Raw genomic sequence first — 12,429 nt, forward strand, 5'->3', positions numbered from 1 at the left:
TGTAATGTGGGTAAAGCAAACTCTGGAAGTATTAAACACTTTAAATTAAGGAGCTATAACCTAACTCTAGAGCCAAATCCAGGTATTTGATACCAATCCAGGTATCAAATCACTAGCATTTTGATATTTTGTTGTAACCTCAAACTCATCATTTCTAAAATAGAACCCATCATTATCACTAGACTCTTCTTCCCCCACCTCTCATTCAAGACTTCTCCTTTTCATTTACCTAGTCCCGCAATTTACCATCATCATAATCTTGGTGAAGTCATTTAAATTCTGAACTTGAGTTTTCTCATCTTTGCACTGAGGATAATAGTAGAAACTACCTCATAGGGTTGCAGTAAGGAATAAATGTGCTAATTTTGTAAAGCACTTAGAAGAATGCATGATAGTGTAGTAAGAAATGGGGAAACATAGTTGTTGTGGTTCCCATATTCCATGCTCAAAATGCTGGCATCAACTCTCTTCCTCAGTTTCCCTGTCTACTTGGTTGCCAAGGGCTATGTTTTTCTTTCTCTTTGTATCTGGCATCAGTTCCTTTCTTTTTATTCTAACTACCACCACTTTAATTTAGTCCAGAGGTACAACAAATTAGCCTACAGACCAAATATAGCCTACACATGTGTTTTTTTCCCCCTAAATTGATAAAACTTTCATTTTAAAATGAATTTTAAATTAATAATGCATTATACATCCCTTAAAATTTGAAATATACAAAGTGATATACAATGAAGAGTCTCCCTCCTAGTCTTGTCCCCTAGTTGCCTCAGGCAACTAAAGTTATCTGTTTATTAGAAATTCTTCCACAGACATTTTATGCATATCAAACAAATGAGTATTTCCCCCTTTCCTTTTCTACACGGATAGTGACACACTCTGCATATTGTTCTACACCTTGCTTTGTCTACTTAAAAATATACTTTTGAGACCTTTCCATATCTGTATGTAAAGAAATATCTCATTCTCTTGTGTGACTGCATAGTTTCTCACTATATGGATGAGCCACAATTTATTTAAACAGTTTTCTATTGAATGCCATTTAAGATATTTACAAACTTTTGCAGTGTTTTTGTAATAACAATAAAAACTTTATAAGTATGTGTGTGTATTAGTCTGCTAGGGCTGCCATAACAAAACACTATATAGATTGGGTGGCTTAAACTACAGAAATTTATTTTCTTACAGTTCTGTGGGCTGGAAGTCAAAGATCAGGGTACCAGCATGATCAGGTTCTGGTGAGGGCCCTCTTCCTGGCTTTCAGATGGCTGCCTTCTCCCTGTGTGCTCATATGACCTCTTCTTTGTGCTCCTGGAGAAAGAGAGTGAGCTCCCTGATGTCTCTTCTTATAAGGACACTAATCCCATTGGAGGAGGACCCTACCCTTATGACCTCATTTAACCTTAATTACTTCCATAAAAGCCTTATCTCCAAATACAGTCACACTGGGGATTGGGAGTTCAACATATGAATTTTGGGAGGGACACAATTCAGTCTGTAGCAGTATGTCAATTTGCCCAGACCCACACTTTTAAAAAATGGTTGATTGCCAACATTTAAAAAAATCATACTTTGAAGGGTGTTGCTGACCTGCGCTTCAGAGGGGAAAATTATTTCCACCTGGAGTATACCTAAATGTTAGATTGGCCTCAGATTGACAGAATTGTCAATTTATTAATGAAGCATGGCTTGTTTTGAACAAGACAAGCTGGGTCAAGCATTTGAAGATGCTTTTGAAGTACTGAGGCAACATTCAACTGGTGATCTTCAGTACTCCTCAGATTACAAAAATTACCTGGCTTTCATCAACCACTGTTCTCATGTCAGAGGAAATTCCAACAGCTATGGTGTGCTGCCCACAGAGGAACCGGTCTACAATTAGAGAACAGTAATAAACAGTGCTGCGGACCTCTATTTTAAAGGAAATATTCATCATTTTCTGGAGAACATCCCTGAAAACCAGCTGGTGCAACCTACTCTTCTCCAGCAAAAGGGAGGAAAAGGCAGGAAGAAGCTCCGACTGTTTGAATACCTTCATGAATCCCTGTGTAATCCTGAGATGGGTCTTGTGTTCAATGGATATCAAACCAAAGGCATCTTTCAGTTTGTATCAAAAAACAAAGAAAAACTTGCCCAACTTTGGGGGAAAAGAAAAGGCAACCAGAAGACCATGACTTACCAGAAAATGGCCAGAACACTGAGGAATTATGGAAGAACTGGGGAAGTCATCAGAATCCGTAGAAAGTTAGCTTACCAATTCAGTGAGGCCATTCTCCAAAGACTGTCTCCATCTTATTTCTTGGAAGAAGAGATCTTCTACTCACGGTATGTTCAACCTGATCAAGGATACCTCAGTTTAAATAACTGGAATGCATATTATAATTATACACACTCCACTTACCATGATCTAAATCACCCTGATTGCTAAATATACTCTTATATATAAAAATTTTCTGGCATCAGAAATCTCTACAAGTTTTAGGATTTTTCTCTGAAAGCAAATTCTGAAAAACAAAACAAAAACCCAAACTTAATTATTGCTATCTTTTATGAAGTAGCATATAATCTATACTAACTTGGTGAAAAATTTTGCCAGTGAACAACTTTAAAATGATCAAGTCCCATTTGAAAATATAGACTAAATGTCCTTCCTTTTACTATTGTCTATGTAATACTTCCTTCTAGATTAATAATGCTAGTGGAGATGCTTTGATTTACATATTGATTTAAACATTATTTTCCTGTCATACACTCAGATAAAAAAAAATCATTCTAACATGTATCCAACAGCTTTAGCAACAAAACAAAAAATGATTGCCTGTGATAGTGTTCCTGCTAAATTACATTCATGGCTTTAAAAATTTCAGTGACTAAAACTAGAACTACTATATGATCCAGCAATTCCACTCCTGGGTATACATCCAAAGAAAATGAAAACACTAACTTGAAAAGATATATGCACCCCAATGTTCACAGCTGCATTATTTATTTATTTATTTATTTGGCCACACTGCACAGCTTGCAGGATCTCAGTTCCCGACCAGGGATTGAACCCAGGCCTCTGCAGTGAAAGCACAGAATCCTAACCACTAGACTACCAGGGTACTCCCATAGCAGCATTATTTATAACAGCCAAGATATGGAAGCGACCTAAGTGTCCACCAACAGATGAATGGATAAAGAAGATGTGGTATATATACACAATGGAGTACTATGAAACCATAAAAAAGAGTGAAATTTTGTCATTTGCAACAACCTGGATGGACCTGGAGGGTATTATGCTTAGTGAAATAAGTCAGGGAGAGAAAGGCAAATACTGTATATTATCATTTATATGTGGAATCTAAAAATTGAAACAAATGAATATAACAAAACAGAAACAGACTTAAAGATATAGAGAACAAATTAGTTACCAGTAGGGAGAAGGAATGAGGGAGGGGGCAAGATAGGGGTGGAGGATTAAAAGGTACAGACTACTATGTATAAAATAAATAAGATACAAATATGTAATGTACAGCACAGGGAATATAGCCAATATTTTATAATAGCTTTGAGTAGAGTATAATCTAGAAAAATATTGAATCACTACACCTAAAACTAATATAATACTGTACATCTGAAACTAATATTGTAAATCAACTATATTTCTATAAAATAAATAAATAAAGATTTAAAAGTAAAAACTTTAAAAAAATTAAAAATCATACTTTACTTAAAACTCTAGAATTCCAGCTTCTCTTAAATAATCAGAAGATACCAACCCGTATGCCCTCTTGTCAACAATTGCCTGGAGTTGGTGAACTGCTTCCTCCTTTCCCTTTTAGACAGGACATGTATTCTCAGTTCATCATATTTCCTATCTGGCCTCAGTGATCTTAACCTGCCTGACCCCTCTAGGTATTGAGTTTGTGACACCTATGTAAGCTCTTACCATGATACACATAAAGTATTCCAATAGCTTCTAGTTCTACCTTGGTTCTTTTGCCTTCTCTATTCTGTAGACCACTGCCTGAATATGTTCTCTAAAACACATTTTAAAAAGTATGCCACTTTCCTTTGCTCCACAATCATTTACTGGGTGCCTACAAAGTTCCAGGCATTATGCTAGAAGCTGGGGTTAGAGTAGTGAACAATTTAGATGGGACCCTTGCCTTCACAGAGTGTATAGTCTACTCTTCCTCTCATCTGGATTTCCTTTCTGTCTCTTCTTGACCAATCTTAGTTCCTCAAGGCTGACCTCACCACAAACCATTTCTCTGGAATTTTTTCTGACTATTCTACTTTCAGTTATCTCCTCTTGTAATTAGTGTTCCTAGCTTCAAATCATAATTAAGCACTTTAGCATCTATTATCTTGTAATATTTGGTTATTGTTTTATTCATAGTTATGTCTCACTACATAGACTTGGGAGCTCAGATCTCTACAGGGCCCAATAAAATGACAGAAGCATGTCCTGTATAAAGGGGGCAGCCATTTATCAACTCCAGGTAATTTTTCTCTTGTGCCAATGTAGATTCCATGTTGTAAGATCTCTCAACTTTTTCAGAAAAGCAAGAAATGGAATTTTTAAAAAAATATTTATTTATTTATTTGGCTGTGTCGGGTCTTAGTTGTGGCATGCGGGATCTTTCGTTGTGGTGTGCAGGCTCTTCGTTGTGGTGTGTGGGCTTCTCTAGAGTTGTGGCACATGGGGTCAGTAGTTGTAGCGTGCAGGCTCCAGAGCATAAGGGCTCAGTAGCTGTGGCACGTGGGCTCTCTAGTTGTGGCGCACGGGCTCTAGAGCCTGTGGGCTTAGTTGCCCCGAGGCATGTGGGATCTTAGTTCCCTGACCAGGAATCTTACCTATGTCCCCTGCATTGGAAGGTAGATTCTTAACCACTCGTCCACCAGGGAAGTCCTAAGAAATGGAGTATTTTAAAAAAGGAATCTCCTTTTAAAGGAGAATGTAAAAAAAGAGAAAAGAATATATATATATATAAAGAATATAGATATTATATATATATATATATAACTGAATCAGTTTGCTGTACACCTGAAACTAACACAACATTGTAAATCAACTATATTTCAATAAAAAATTAAAAATAAATAAATAAATATGGGGTGAGGGAAAATAAAATATTATCAGCTAATTTGATTTTATTTTTTAACAACGCAGTGGGAACAAGGCCAGCATCTGCAGTGGGCTGACAATTTTCTCTATCTGACCTACACTGCAAAACTCCCGGAATGTAGAGACCAGGTGGAAGCTTGGTACTATCTGCTCCCCCTCTCGTATATATACACAGTATCTACTACAGCGTTAGCTATTTAGTAAGTTATCTATAAAGCCTTGGTTATCATCAGTAAGTTCCTCTTTAAGTCAACTGTAATCTCCAATAATAATATAGCAGTTCTGTTTTCTCCTAATACCTAACATGTGCCTTTGAAGGCAATTATCAGGACAGCCTTCCTTTCCCTTACTTCCTTTTTTCCAAATGTAACCATCTAAATTTCTTGACCTAGCTCCATTTTTTTTTCATTTTAAAAAATTTATCATTTATTTCTCTAGAGTTTCTTTCATTCTTTTCTGCAATTCTCTTCCATTTCATTTCCCTTGAAATACAAACACAAGGTACAATAGCCTCAGAAAGGTCTTCACAATGCTTAACTTTTATTTATTTGGGGCTGATTATTCCAGCTCTGTTGTCTCTTTCTGTGTTGTCAATGATTTAGCTGTTTCATCTTCAATTAGAATAAGGATGTGTGATGTGATTCTATTCATTTTCTTTTTTAAAAAACTAGTTCTGATAAATATGTACAATATAGCCCCTCCAGTTTTTTGTAGCGAGACCCTAGAATCAATGTGGAGCCTTTAAAATAACAATAATGATTATTGTTATTGGTACGTTCATTTACATGACCTCTGTGGGTCCTATAAATTGAGATGGCCCAGGACTCTTATAGGACTTGGTGTTCTTGAGCCAGGTAGCTCAGGCAGTGAGTGGAGAGACCATTCAAAAGAGAAAGTCTCTACCCTTAAGCACTGTACTAAGCATGGGCAAAGACCCCTGTGTTGTACATTCTTTTTGGTTGCTGCAGTGGCACCATGTTTAATTTGTTGGAGGAGACTGTTGCATGAAACAGTATAAAGTAATGAAGTGGATTGGATGAGATTTTACATGATGGTGTAGAGCAGTGAGCTTGTATTGCTGTGGCTTTTTGCCCTTTTTCTAAACCAATGCCTCAGTGCCAAGCTGGAGCTCTGTATTCCTAGAGGTTTTGTCTGATGATTAACATCACAGTTAGTGGGAATCTTTTAATATTCTTTTCAGATGTTCAATAGTAGAGCATACTGCTAATGTATAAAAAATCTCCATTATTATTTTCAAAATCATCAAACTATTTCAAAGTTCAGGATAGTAGCAATTACTTTAAGGGAGAAAAAGAGTGTTGCTATCAGACATCATCCCTGGATTCAGATCCCTGTAATTTACCAGCTATGTGACCTTGAGATTACTTAATTTCTCTGAGTCTGTATTTCTTCATGTGCATAATGGAATCAACAGTAGTACCTACCTCACAGAGATTGTGAAAATTAAATATGTCCCTTTGGAAATGCCATAGGAATGAAATGATATCTGGGATTTGCCTAAAAGTAGCCATTGAGGTGGAGGAGAGAGTTGGGAGTACAAATGAAACAAGATTTTTCATGAGCTGATAATCACTGAAACTGGGAATAGGTGGGAACAGGTACATGGGATTCATCTTTACTTTTGTACGCATTTGTGATCATACAAAATAAAAAGGTTTTTTTTAATGCTGTAGGAGTGAACTCAATTTCGCCTAATGGTTTGTGGAGAACTTAATTGTCTTTCTTGATATCAGCTTCACAGATTAAACAGAAACTTGGAAAACTATAGCTCTCTCATCTATGTCCTCTGTCGTATATCATAGAGTGTTATGGAAGAGATCTGAAAAGGGCTAAGTAGTTTACTCAAAATGACACTCCTAGATAACAGTGAACTAGAACCCAGGTCTCCAGCTCCTAGGTAAAAGATTTTTCCATTGTTCATGCTGCTTTCTTTAACTATAGCACTTTTAACATAAGTTCTATCAGTTTCTTGCATGTAAGATTATTTTTAAAAAATAAATTTACCTGTTTGATGGAGGACAAGGGAACTAGTTCTAGAAATCTGAGGTTAATTTATACAATACTTTTAAATCTGTCTTTCAGTTGATCCTCTCAATGATCCTGTGAGGTTCACAGTGATCTTATGAGTAAGAATTATTTCTACTTTCTGTATTAAGTGATGGGACTTGTCCAGTTATTCAACAATTTGGTCATTAAACTAGAACTAAAACTCAGGCCTGGAGTTCATTGAACCTTGAATCCACTAGTTTTAGACATTTATAATAATTCTCTTTAGCTTTCATCTTTTCCAGAATCAAGAACCTTAATCTCTAGCACATTCCAGAGTGATTTTTCTTTCATGCATATTTGGGTTTCTCTGTGGAAAAGAAAATGGAGCTTAACATCAGCATCTGGGGGGAATGAAAGTGGCTGAAAGCACTGGAAGGCTTGCAGGTGATCCTGTAGAACATGAACTCATGTGAGAATGGAGATAAACATATAAAAATTCATAAGATTAGATATTGTTATTGTGAGTGGTTTGGATCTTTAAAATGTGACTGTATGTATTGTACATATTTTTATGTACTTTAGTTTTGGATTTTCTGACAAAAGTATTCCTAAAAATTTATATGGAGATTTCACATTTACACCTTATAAAGAAATTTTATATGTGTTATCACAATGGTCTTCATAACAACCCTCTGAGGGGTAGGGTCAAGCTGATGTATCTCTATTTTGCAGATGAGAAAACTGAGGCATGGAAAAGTCAAATGGTTTGCCCAAAGTCATACAACTCTTTTCTGGTGTTTCTTATCACCTTATCTTTTTATTACCTCACATTACTTCACTGCTTCAAGCTTAGCTGGCTATTGTAGTAATGATGATATACTGTTTCTTTCTTTCACATGGTATATGATGTCAGTCTTCAGTTTTTTTGTGGTAATATGTTCTTTCCTCTTAAATTCATGTTGTTTTTTTAAACATTTCAGTTGCCCCTACTTTCTTTAATCTCACTCAGGAAAGCTGAGAAAACAAGCTGCAGACATTTCTTGTCTTGGAGCCACTTCTGAGTACCTGCTCTGGTGGTGATTCCTATACTTTGGACTAAGTACCTCAGACACCCTCCAGATTTTATGTATGTTGAGACTCTTGAATAGAAAACTCATAGTGAGCTACCTGCTGAGATGCCACAAGTGGAGGTTCTTTGAGTTTGGGTTTTCCAGTCGTTCCTATGGTGATAGGTATGACCCTGTTTGGAAGAAATGAGAGAAAATGGAGGATCTTGCAATCTCCTTTTATTAAGTTTTTTTTTTTCTAGCAACGGTATACCCCCCATTATGTAACCTTCAAGCAGAGGTTGGGAGATCTCACTGGCACCCAGGTCATGGAGCATTATAGCTTCATTATAGCTCTAGACTGCTGAGGTTCATATCTCAGTTCTACCATTTACTAGCTGGGTGATTCGGGGATAAGCTACCTCATCTCTCTGTCTCAGGTTCCTCATTTTAAAAATGGGGAAATAATGTGCCCACTCCTAAAATTATGAGGATTAAATGAGCTAATGTAAGTATTTGTTCTTTTAGTAGCACTGTACCTAACACATAGTAAGTACTCAGTGTCTGTTGGTAATTATTGTTCTTTTATCACCATTCTATTGTTAATGTCATGCTCAGAGTAGCCTCAATCTTGAAGGTTTTCCCAGAGACCCATTGTAAAACTCTCTATTCCCCTGGAAGTTATATAATTAAACTGTCTGAAAATATATGTGTATCTACTTGTCCTTTAGTTAACTTTTTCTAATATAAAAGACATAAGAAATACTCTTTTAAAAATACCTATAGGGCTTCCCTGGTGGCGCAGTGGTTGGGAGTCCGCCTGCCGATGCAGGGGACGCGGGTTCGTGCCCCGGTCCGGGAGGATCCCACATGCTGCGGGGCGGCTGGGCCGGTGAGCCATGGCTGCTGGGCCTGTGCGTCCGGAGCCCATGCTCCACGGCGGGAGAGGCCATGACGGTGAGAGGCCCGCGCACCGCAAAAAAAATTTTTAAAAAAAAGTAAATAAAATAAAAACCCCTATAATCTCAAAACCCTAAAACATTGATTTTCAATTTTCAAGCAGTTTCAGAATTTCTTATGGGTCAGAGGCTGAAAGTGAACGCTTTCTCAAGATCTTCCAAAATAATTGACTTGTTGTCCTTAAACTTGTTTTTCTTTTAGCGAGCAGTTTTCTAGAAAGAAGGTGCTCACCAGATTTGGGATATTAGAAAGTAGTTAGGGAGCACTTTAATTTGAGTTAAAGGATAAGATTTCCGGTTCTGACTCCATCACTGCTAAAATATGTGACCTTGGTCCTCCAAATTCATTATCTGTAAAATGGGAATGATATATGAAAGCTGTCTATTTCCCTACTGTAAAGCTATGTAGATGCACATGAGGAATTATTATTTGTATTGTCAAAATGCGCTGTCTTGTTAAGTACTAAGTACCTTCATAGGTCAGTGTCAAGATTCCCAAAGCTTTGCTTTCTTTTGTATTGATAGTTGTAGGCTCCAGTGACTCTGCTTTGCTTCCCTCCTTATAGGCTTAACTTCTCACTTCATCCCTAGACACTTTTTTCCTCCTCAGTGCTAACCAAAGAGTGGGTTATGTTCTTACTAGTCAGTCACCTGCTCCTATCCCTTAGAGGCACTGTTCACTTTCATAAAACAAGCAGATCAGTGTGGAAAACAGTGGGTAATAAAATAAACTTCGAACATGACAAAGGTAGTATAATTTTATGAAATGTCTATGGTCATGGTCCCTGGAGCATCGTTTGTGAGGTTCTACATATATGAGACGTTGACCTGCTGTGGATAGAGCTCAGTTCTCCTTGCTCTCGCCTCCTTTATTTCTTCCTCCAATACTCCCTTTCTTAGAAGAAGGACCAGAAAGTCCAGCTTCTAGACCTTTTTTTGGTTTTTTTTTGGCGATGCCACTCAGCATGTGGGATCTTAGTTTCCCAACCAGGAATTGAACCCCGTGGCCCCACCACCACCACCGCCCTGCAATGGAAGCATGGAGGCTTAACCACTGGACTGCCAGGAAAGTCCAAGAAAGTCCAGCTTCTAGACACAAAGGCTTGAAGAGCCAATTCAAGCAGAATAATGGTTATTATCTCAAGTAGGTAACTTGCATTTCTGAAGCTCTCCTGCCTGTGCGATTCACATCTCAGTGGCCCAAGACATACCCTAACCCCCTTTGGGCATTTCCTGACCAATTATCTCACAGCTTCTGAGCAGCTGTCTAGTCTCAGACACTTAGAATAGCAACTCCAACTCTAGAGAAAAGTGAAAGGTTTATAAAGCACTTAAAAAAAATAACTGAGCTTTCTTTAACTGTTCTGTAAGCCTTAATTTCTTTCTGTTTTACATTTTGTCTGGCAAAATATTAAAGTAAACATTTTTTTAAAAAGAGAAGCTTATACACCTTCCTGATAGCTTTCCCTTTACTCATTTTTACCAACATTTAAAATGTTATCCTGGGTTATCTAATGGCTATTCCAATTGGCTGTTCTATGGAGAGTACATTAACAAGAAATGGCTGAGACATTCCTGACATTGTCAGCTATCCTCCTTGTGCCATTTGAGTAAAATATTTGTGATATGGGTGGGAGAAGAAGTATTTTTCAGAATCCTTGATTATTGGTATTAAATAATATTAATATTATTTTATATTATAATATTTTGTCATTAAATAACCATTCTTATTCCCATGATCATTCATTCACCGGACATTAGCACATTGTATGGAGGAAGTACTCTGCTAAAAGAAAGGGATACAGAGAAGAACAAGACGAGGTAACTATTGTGGGGCTCACCTTATGGTAAGGGAAACAGACAACGCCTTTGTGCCAGGTACTGTTTTAAACATTTGAACACATATTAAATTGATAAATCCTATGAGCTGGTACTATTATTATTCCCATTTTACAGTTGAGGGAACAAAGGAAAACTTTCCCAAAGTCTTATTGTTAAGAAGTTGCAGAACCAGGATATGACCCTAGGCAATGTGATGTACGGACTAGAAGGGGAAGTGACTGGGAGATGAAGGTCTAGGTTTAAGAGATATTTCTGAAGTAGAATTTATGCTGCTGATAACCAATTGGCTGGAGATGGAGAGAGAAGGGTCAAAGGTGACTGACCCTCAGTCACTGAGACTGAGAATGTGTTGATAGTGGTGCTAAACAATTTAGATTGTAAATATAGGAGGTGGAGAAGGTTTGTAAGCATGTTGAGTATAAACAACCTGTCTGATTCCTAGGAGCTATTCTTCTGGGCCAGAGAGAAAGAGAGATTCTGGCCATCAACAATAATAATTGTGGTGATGATAACAATAGCTAATTATGTTGAAAACTTTTTATATGCCAAGAACTATTTTAAGTGAGTTTACATGTACTAATCCATAGAATCCTCACATCAGCCCTATTAAATCAGTGTCATTTCCTCTACCTTTAGGCAGGTAGAGAAATTGAGGTTCACAGGGGCTAAACATCTTGTCAAAGTCACTCTGCTTCCTCAACCCTGTTGTTTCATAATCCATAGGAATTGAGGAAGACCAGATAGGAGAGGGCTCTTGTAAGTTGTCCTGGCTAGAAATAACAAGGCTTAGTTGAACCCACGTCCCCTGCATTGGAAGGTGGATTCTTAACCACTGAACCACCACCAGGGAAGTCCCCTCCCCTCCTTCTTAAAATCAGAAAAGGCTGCCCTCTCTGGCATCTCATACTTCACAGTTAATTACACCTCAAACATCTCTCATACATAACCTCTCTAATTTTCTTTTATTCTTTCCCACTCTTGTCCAACTCCTGTACTTGAGAAAACACACTTCATTCTCCTTTTCTGTCACTCATCAAAATCTTTCAGAAATGTATTGAACACCTACATGTGCCAGACACTCTCCTAAGCCCTTGAAATACATCACTGAAACAAAAATTAAAGATGAAAATCTCTGACTTCAAAGAGCTTAGAGTCTAATGGAAATTAGAGTTTTCTGCATCTGACTTCTAGTGTGCTTATTCCTTACTATGCTTCTTCCTTCATTAACCCCAACCCCTACTCCTAAAGAGGCTTCATAGAAGCCTTAGGACTCTGCAGAGAACAATTTTAAATCTTTTAATTTTAAGTAGAGGCTTAGAAAACAAACTGCCTTGACAAAGATTATAAGATATAATTCCTGGGCATCTAACTCCCAGGTCAGTGCTCTCTGCTGTACTTGCTGACTCTCCATGTCTGGTTGACCCAGATCTAAAACTGATAACAATGTGCCTAGTATAAC

The 12,429-nt window shown here is 37.4% G+C and overlaps 1 pseudogene across 1 annotated transcript; it reads left to right on the plus strand.

Moving 5' to 3' along the window:
* Positions 1–1,684: 1,684 nt before the first annotated feature.
* Positions 1,685–2,428, plus strand: LOC307069140 (transcription factor Spi-C-like; annotated as a pseudogene). Its single transcript has one exon. The product of its transcript is annotated as a transcription factor Spi-C-like (transcript).
* The last annotated feature ends 10,001 nt before the right edge of the window (positions 2,429–12,429 follow it).

The sequence above is a fragment of the Hyperoodon ampullatus genome (assembly GCF_949752795.1).
Source record: "Hyperoodon ampullatus genome assembly, chromosome: X".
In the NCBI taxonomy this organism is placed as follows: domain Eukaryota; kingdom Metazoa; phylum Chordata; class Mammalia; order Artiodactyla; family Ziphiidae; genus Hyperoodon; species Hyperoodon ampullatus.